Source organism: Drosophila subobscura, chromosome A (genome assembly GCF_008121235.1).
Source record: "Drosophila subobscura isolate 14011-0131.10 chromosome A, UCBerk_Dsub_1.0, whole genome shotgun sequence".
Lineage (NCBI taxonomy): Eukaryota > Metazoa > Arthropoda > Insecta > Diptera > Drosophilidae > Drosophila > Drosophila subobscura.
The window spans coordinates 7,981,324-7,990,345 of record NC_048530.1 but is presented as its reverse complement, the minus strand read 5'-3'; the positions used below and the strand labels follow the sequence as shown (position 1 = coordinate 7,990,345).

Genomic DNA, 9,022 nt, shown 5'->3' with positions numbered 1-9,022 from the left:
TTCCACGTGTTTTTTTTGCGCAAGAACGTCGCCAGTCAACTGTGTGTTGGTTCGGCAGTTGCCACAGCGTGTGGCCTTTGCCTCATTGTGGATCCGGAAGGCTAACATCTGAGTCTTGGACCAGTCTTCACGTCGGAGATCCATACTGAAGCAACAGACGAGCTGCTACGCGTCACCACGCACACCGCTGAGGGCAGCCAGAGCAGCCAGATTGATCCTTTAAAAAAGCTCATCAAAGGCAATTGTTTGCAACATTTACTTATTTTATTTGTGTTAATTGTAAGGGGAGACTTAGGGGTGAGATCAAGTGTATTTATGTTTTACATATTTTTGGTTGCCAAACGAAGGAACTGTTACAATATTTTAACTAAGAATCGGATCTACCACTTCCAGTCTGTTGGGTGGAATCATTTTCGATGTCTTCCAGTACCGATTCAATCTTTGAGAATATTTTGAGGCTCAGCGCCAGACTTGGCAATTTGCGGGTGATCTTTTGCATGGAAACCATCATCTTCTTTTGTAATTCTGTCAAATTGTCCTCGTCGAAGCCGGGCTCCTGCCAGAAGCTGCTGAATCTGTTCTCCAGAGGTTTAGCTGCCTTCGGCTCCGACTTCTTCTCCGGCGTATTTTGGATATGAACGCCCCAATAGATGCTCCCTTCTCCCACTCTTTTCCTCGGATCTCGATGATATTCGCTTGTGGCCAAACTCTGACTCTGGGCCGCCACGCCGCCGTTCTTTCTCTTCCCGTAGTCGGCGATCGAAATTTTAGTCCTTTTCTTGGCAGTTTCAACTTCCAACTTCTCTTTTACCACCGGAGTTGGAAGTGGAGCAGCAGCAGCAGCGGAATTATTTTGCTCTTCGCTGTAAAGTGCATCCATGAAGGACGTATCATACTGATACTCGGCAATCTTTTTTACTGGAGGCATTTTATTCTGGACTGACTTTTTTGGAAAACTTCTCAAACCCGTAAAATACAAATGAGCCCCAGTTGCTGGGTTTTTTCAAAGGAAACTTCAAACTATGTCGCCTCGGAGCTATCGATAAATACACCGTCAGACCCTCGGAGATATACCGAAATATATCCTTTCATACGCAAAATATACTGTTTATATACTGTTAGGATTATAGAATTCATCAATTAATTTTCCACAAGGCTGGCTGGATTCCACGATTTATCTTTATTGGATGGATTGCAAAAATTCGAAGGGAATCGATTGGCAAAATACCAGAACAAATATTTTGAAATAGGATGGGAAGGGCCGAGCATAGTGGCGCCACCTGGTTGGGTTATCCAGGAGTTAGGGGGAATCTGAATAGCGGGATCGCTGAGCCAGCTTACCCACCCAGCCATATCTTTTGTCGTCAGAATCAAGACACAAGCGCAAGAGGGCTACAAAAGAACTTTAAATGAAGACGATTTAAAACAATGATTTTTTGGATATTATAATATATTAATCTAATACTCGGTACTCATTTTATCAATTTACAAAGAGATACAACACATGTTTATTGCATTTATGTCCCACAGGAGCGGACTTATCCAATAATGTGGTGCTTTCTCCATGCATTGTTGTCTTCCAAGCTCCATATCCACTCAGAAATAACCTACACCTTCTGCTTGCATACAAAATTTGAATTTTTAACGGAGAAAACACGAAACTGTGTGCTCAGAGTGCCTGCACTTTGTCCGCTGGCCATATTTCAATTATGGTAAATTTTGCAGATTATAGATATCGAGAATGTATCTAGATTGATGTATTTATATCGATATACATATGTATATAAATAGAAGCAAATGAAAAGGTTAAAAACACGTCAGTCTATGATAATGTCAATATTAATGGCTCTCAGACATTTGAAAACTTTGAAAACCACTTTGAAAATGCAGTTTTAATATTCATTTATGGAAATATCGTATACTAAACCATATCAGCATGTTGACAAGCAAGAAATTGTCAAAACGTAGCAATCCATTCCCACTCACGTAACGTTTTATGCTATTTTTGTTGGTTGACCATTTTAGTTTTAAACTTAATTTGGAAACATTCCAAGAAAAGGAAGTCGTGAAATCTAGCCAATCTTGTGGGGAATCAAATTATAAATTGGATAAAATTATAGCTTTAGCGCTGAGACTGTTAACTAGCTGGTAATTGCAAATAGAACATAAAAATCGAGGAATATGATTTAAGATCATGGTATATTTACGGTATATTTCTACAATTAGAAGGTGTATTTTGGTATATTTTTGATGGTTTTGCTGTATATTTGATCGACAATTCTGCGGTCACACTGCTGCTAACATTTTTGCATCGCGCCGCGGACCAAAAAATGACCAAAATAATTGTGTTTGTTTTATTTTTGGTTGATTCATTAATTAATTAATAGCGGTAAATACGAAAGAGCAGCAGCAAAAGCAGCAAACACTGTTTCGCGGCCGTGGCGTGAGTTCAATTTTTTTTCTTGTGTGTGTTTCATACAATTTTTTTCTTCTGGGGAATCGTGCGTTTTGAAGAGCGAAAGGAAAAAGCGAAAAGTGTTCAAAAGTGCGTCTGTCGTTAGCAAAGGGGGGCTGTGGGAAAGAGTCAGAAAAAGCGGTTGACGAAGAAGAAGAATGAGAGGAAGTTGTGGCGGGAGGCATTCAAATCAAAAAAATATACCTTCGTAATATATTTTATATATATGTACATACATACATATATATATTTTTTTTCCTACGCTGCCGCCAATTAATGCCATCGGCGGCAGCGACGCCAAGCAGTGTCACAAAAACAACACCAACACAAATACAAAAAAATGAAGAGTAAAAAGAGCGGCGGCTGCAAAAGCAATTGTGTTTTTGCAATGTGAGCATTAAAGAAATGAAAACTGCTTTTTAAACAAATATGCAAACGGCAAACAGAAAAAAATAACAACACGATGAAGCAGAAGAAGGAATGAAGGAAAGAAGAGAATCGCCAGAGTCCCAAAAAAAAATGCGTGTGTTTGTGTGTGTGTTTGTGCGTGCGGTGCGCCACATGAGGAAATGGTCAGCGTCGGCGTCGGCGTTGGCAGCGTGCGCTTAGTTACAAAAAACGAAAAAAGCAAAGCAAAAAGAACAACAAGAAAACCTGACTCATTTTGTTGTTATCCTCCAATTACTGTTATTCTTATCAGCCGCAGAATAAAGAAGTGTGCGTGTACATGTGCGTGTGTGTGTGTTTCTGCTTCTTTTACTTTCTACTTCTTCCCCTCTTCTAATCCACACTCCCTCAATGTCCTGCAGAGTCTCATACCAAGTGTAAAAAGACAACAAAAAAGTAGAATAAAAGCAAACGGTACAAAAAATAAGGAGCGGAGCAGCAGCATCAGTGAAGAAAGAGAAGCATCAGGCAGTCACACGACGGCGACGATCAGCAGAGAGCAGAGAGCAGCGCAACAGGAACCACCTCAACCTCTCTGTCACTTTACCTCTCTCTCTCTCTCTTGTGCACTCTTGTTCCCGGTAAGTTCTACCTCCATCTCTGAATTGTTGTTTATTTGTGAATAATTTGAAATTGTATTTTGGGGTAAATCTAAACAAAACGGATGAGGTGGAAATGAAACGGTGAAGGAAGAGGAAGAGAGCAAGCAGCGGATGGGGAAGAGAGAACTGAGTGGGATGTGCAAAAGGAAGCAGTAGATCAAATCTGATAGCAAGCAGTGGAAAGTGCTGGAGATGGATTAGAAGAAAAAGATTGTAGAAGAGAGCGGTACAGGATGTAGCAGCAGAAGATGAAACCATCGCGCTCTCTCTTCCTTCCACATATTACTCTTCTCCTTCTTCTTTAGTCGTTTCACATTTCCCGTTGAGCAGCAACAGCAGCAAACACAAACAGCGAAAGTTGTCTTCCTGCTTTTGTTGTTGTTTCTCTTCGCGCGCTCTTCCCATGTAGTGGCTTCAAAGAGAGAGAAAGGTGATCCGTAAAGCTTTGTCTCATTCTCTGTCATGCTCTTCCTTTTGTTGCTCCTCTTTGTTCTGTGTTCTCTTAAGCCTGCAACTCCCTTTGAAGCAATACCCTCTACTCGTTGAGGCATGCTCATCATAAACGCAGGACGACTCTACTCCAAAAATCCAATTGGAATTCACATACCAGTTACACGGTATCCCTCCCCAGTCTACTCGTGTTTCTTTTGTTCTTTTTATTGCAGCAGTAAAATAATTGCACGTTTATTTAATTTTTGCCAGCGACTCTTTCGTCGCCTTGAAACCTTTTAAGCAAAACAAAAAGCACACAAAAAAGTGTGAGGGGGAAAAAATAAATGCATACAAAAAAAAAGAAGGTTAATCAACAGCAGCAACTGTTGGGGCAAGTTCGTTTGCCTCGTGCTCTCTGCGGGAAAAGGTGAAGACAGTTGTGTTCCCAGGCCCCCGTCCGACGTCCAAAGTCTTTCAGGTGTCTCAGGCTCTTGGCTTGTCCCAAGGTTTTATTTAATTTCTACACCCTTTCTTTTCAGCGGATAAGTCTGATTTTCATATTTCATATTTTCAGATCTTATAAGCAGACGATCATAATCAACATTCAAAGATAGGAGGTCTTATTAACATTTCGACCAACCATTTGTAAATTTTGTTCGCTTCCAAGAAAGAAAATCAATCAAAGGATACATTTTTTTGCACGTTTCCAACAGTAATCCCAGTTGAATTTGGCGGGCGACAGATTGAGAGGCAGAGTATTCCACTGTCGTACCCTTCTGCCGATGTATCTCTTCTTTCATTTTGTCTTCTTTGTTGTTTTTTTGTTTGTTTGTATTACTTTTGCTTCTTGCGTGCAACAATCGACCAACAAGAAAAACAACAAAAACTGAGGTAATAACAGCAGCAAGTAGTAACCGAGCGTAATCGTGATTTGGGGCCACAATTCGACTTCGACTTTGAGTGGCTTCGAGTCCGAAAATGTCCGTTATTATTGGGCCAGCCAGTATTCGGCTATAAATTCAGACTATTGTTGCAACAATTGTTGCCACCAATTTTTGGGGGTGGGGGTGCAATGGAATGAGTGCTGCCTGGGTTTTGGTAATTCTCTGCTCATTAAACATAATTATCCATTGAATATACATATTTACCAATTTTCCATCAAAAGATCGAGTTTGCAAAAACTGTTCATGCCATGGTATATTCGATAAAAATCTAATATGATCGTATATGGGATGTCTTTCTATTCAAAAGAGAGTCTATTGCTTCCCACTTTAACAGACTCTACTGCTTGCTTGGTCATCCTTGGACTGCTTGGTTTCATCTGCCACACTGCTTTGTTTCAATGTGTTGAAATGGACACCCAAAGGATCGCAAGTCTCTCCAGTTCTCCCTCTGCGTTCTCGAATGAGCCATCAAAGCTCACTCTCTACCTGCCCGCCCCTGCTCTGTGTTCTTCTCTCCATTACTCATAGTCCCCTTTCATATCGTTGTTGCTGTTTTTGTTGTTGTAGGGGTGGCAGTGGCAGTGGGGAAACAACGGCTGTCGCTTTAATTAAGCTCCGGACATTTGTCAACATCTTTTTTTTGTATTTTGTTATTGCCATTATGTACCATTGTGTGGTTGTTGCATTTGTAAATCGCGTGAATTTTACAGCGTTATACAATTGCTAAATACTAGAATTAAACATTTGTTCTGTCGCTGCTGCTGGTGCATGACAGCGTACAGCAGAATAGCAGAACGAGACGATAAGGAAAGATGGGAGGGGAAGGTGGATGGAGAGATGACATAACCCCTCCATCCCCATATCTCTCATTATTATTCAGAGACATACACACACATACATATGTATATATGCATATGCACATATATTCGTACAAGTAACCGATAAAATGCGTTACGATATGGCGAATATTTCAACTATTTTTTTGGGTACTATTCTAGATGTTGTTTTTGTTTCTGCTGGCCCATTTCCGGTTCTTGTTAACTGATTGACTGGCAGAGTCTGTTGTTTTCGGTGTAGGGGGTGGCGAGAGTATTTTTTGTTTTCGTTGGAGAGAAGATGTAACATCTTTTTTCTCTGGTATTCGTATGATGCGAGAGTATCCATTTGAGTGGTAAGCGTTATCTAAGTTGATCGGTAAATAAAGCAGTAAAATCTTTGTATTTTAAATGTGGTTGAAAGCAGTAGAATTTTATTTTTAACAAAAATATAAGACATTTGTGACTGTTTTTGTGAATTAACTTAAAGAATGCGATGTGGTGCTCCAGCCACTTGCAGATTTTCTGCTCTCCCTTCTTTTCTGTTTTGTTCTATTCCTCCTTAGTCTCATTGTGTTCTTTCATTGTGAAGAAAACTTCTGTCATTTCGTTGGAGAAACTCTTTCTTATCGCACAAACAAAAAAAGACGAAAAGAGCAGAGCAGAGCAACCACAGACACAGCGCGCAATAGTAATAACACAACTAGAAAACAAGTGGGAAAGGGGAAGATCGAGCAAAAGAAGTAGAAAAAGAGAGAGAGAGAGAGAGTGAACGAATGAATGAATAAATAATCAATGGAATGACCTTGAAATTCTTTTCGTGTGGAGTGTGTAGAAGTAAAAACAACAACAGAATCTGAGAGTAGAGCGAACGGAAAAAACACACACAAAATTAAAAAAGGAAAGGACTAGTTCCTGACCAGTGCGGAAAAAGCAAGCAGTAGTGGGAATGTCAAGCAGTGTAGTAATTCATCGACTGATGTGAAGAATAATTGAGAATGTAAATCTCCAGAAATGAATGGCTTTTGCCTTCCCAAAATGTCTTGTTCTTTTGCAGGTTGTTTACAGGCTTCCCAAGGACACAAGACTCGGTTTATTTTCCTAATCCTAAAGGATAAAACCTATACACGGGCGGAGGGTATGACAGAGCGAAAGAGGGGGAGGAACGAGTGTCAGAAACCACAAAAACACTCTCTGATTGGTGCTGCTGCCACCGCCCATCCTGTGGAGCAATCGGACACCTTTCCGATGCAAGGGGAAGGGACCCTGGCTGTGTCACTCAGGTGGCACTAGTGGCACTCTGATTGCCAAAGGGCGTCCGGTGCAGGGATGTGAATACATTTCACGCCAGCTCCCCCCCTGATCCACCGAACCCCATGAACTCCTGAGCCCCGGAGACCGGAAAAAGAGTCGAAAGGGAAATGCAGCAGGAAGTCCAGTACCCAGTACCCAGTCCCCAGTCTATCATTCGGTGGCATGTGGCATTGAGGGAGGGGGGTACGGCTCTGTCTGTTGGCAGCACTACAAATGATTCTAGATTTTTTTTTTCCACCTGTTCTTTCCCTCCTATTTTCCCCATGGGGTGGGAAGTGCTCAGGTTCAAACTCATCAACGTCGCCATTATCAACGTCGAGCATTGTGATTATCCTGCTGATTGGGGCACTGCCACTGGCACTGTCTCTGCCCCTATCTATCCACAGCCCAGGGTATCGGGTGGTTGAGACACGTGTCTAAAGGGGTGCTGTGGGGAAGGGAACGGTGAGCGAGTGAGTGGGTGGCAGCTGCCGTTGTGTTCTGTTTCCTCTTATCAGAAAAAAAACAAAGCAAAAAAACAGCAAATGTGGAATCAAAAGCTGTTTTACGTTTGGCCACAATCGTGAGGTGTATACCCTGTAAAAATTATGATGGTGTTTTTTAAATATGCACAGAAATGATCAAATAACTAATAGAATAAGTTATAAATATAAGAACAATTACAGAAAATTCCAAATTAAATGAAGACGAAAGGGTTAAATATCAAATCAACCACATACAAAAGGGTATCAAAAACAGACAGGCAGACAGACAAACTGTACAAACAGAATAAATGTGTGTGTGTGTGTGTTGGAACGTGTGGAAGTGTTCAGCGGCAGAGACAGTGGCAGAGCAGAGTCCAGGGTTGTACAGCGGGAGAAGTTCTGGAACGTGTAAGAGGGGGCGGCAAAGGGAATGGTCGCATCATTGCAAATGCGTTGGAGGACACAGCACTTGACTAGCACAAAACAAAAAAACAAAACAAAAACAAAGCAAACAGAAAAAAAAAACAAAATCAGAAACAGAACACTGCTGAAAAAGCGGAAACAGTAGCCGAACGAGCAGTAAAGCAGTAGCTGTATAGCAGTCAAGCAGTAGCTGTAAAGCAGTAGCCAGTGTGTCCGTGTCATGGCAGAACGCAAAGAATGGTGGCAACCGGGAACGTGGAGCAGAACAGAACAGAGCGGAAAATGCAGATCACAGTGATATGTGCGTATGTTTTTATAGTTAGTTTATCGATTGCCTTCGAGATTTAGTCGAGCACCCAAAACGCCAAGAAGCGGACCAAGAAGAACAACAAACTGTCCGAGAATAAAGGCTTCAATTAACGACAAAATAACAAATGTACTGACAGGTGAACAAGCAACAAATCAAAGCATAAAGTTACATGGAGTCTAGGAGGTGCCTTGCCTCAGCCACAAGAAAATGTTTAAGTTTAATTTTTGCTCTGAATTTTCAACTAACAGCAAGCACATTCCTCGCATGAATGAACGGGAATGAATGTAACCGTACGCTTATGCGATGATTTCTACGCCGAATCAATGTCACACTTTTACTCGGAAAAAGCGACATTCCTTGAAGGAATTCCCGTTCTGTAGGGTGCTGGTGGGGGGTGATTCACTGAAGTGAATAGCAATTGAGTCACTTGTTCATTCGTTTATTCCATATCCCCCTGGCTCCTTTCGGCATTGCTTTATTTTTCAGTCAATAATCCTGAAAGCAATCATGAAAACAGATGGGATTCTCATTCCTTGAGGATGGAGGAATGCATCTAGCAGATAACTTGATTTCCTTTTCTTCCTTTCAACAAATGCAATTGCAACGACTCTGTCTTCCTTCCTTCCTCCCTCCCTTCCTGTATCCTCCTCTTCCGACCTCTCCTGCCTTCCAGTGACTGCCAACGAATGGCAACTGTACAGGAAATTACGTTTAAATGAATCAATGGATAAAAGCTTTTGCCAATTGCATTCCCATTCGCATCTACCATGTATCTATCGCCTTCCTCGAACACTGACTGACTGCCTGCCTGCCTGC

General features: G+C 41.5%; 1 protein-coding gene across 5 annotated transcripts in view; it reads left to right on the top strand.

The window, feature by feature from the left end:
• Positions 1-2,288: 2,288 nt before the first annotated feature.
• The window catches only part of LOC117903844, a 49,420-nt gene continuing 42,686 nt past the window's right edge, over positions 2,289-9,022 (top strand). For 4 of the 5 annotated variants that reach the window (XM_034816316.1, XM_034816336.1, XM_034816345.1 and 1 more), the window contains exons 1-2: positions 2,289-2,443; positions 3,265-3,483. The gene's annotated coding sequence lies outside the window, so the exon portion shown is untranslated. The remainder of the gene's footprint in view (positions 2,444-3,264; positions 3,484-9,022) is intronic. The other variant, XM_034816325.1, reaches the window with a different exon arrangement.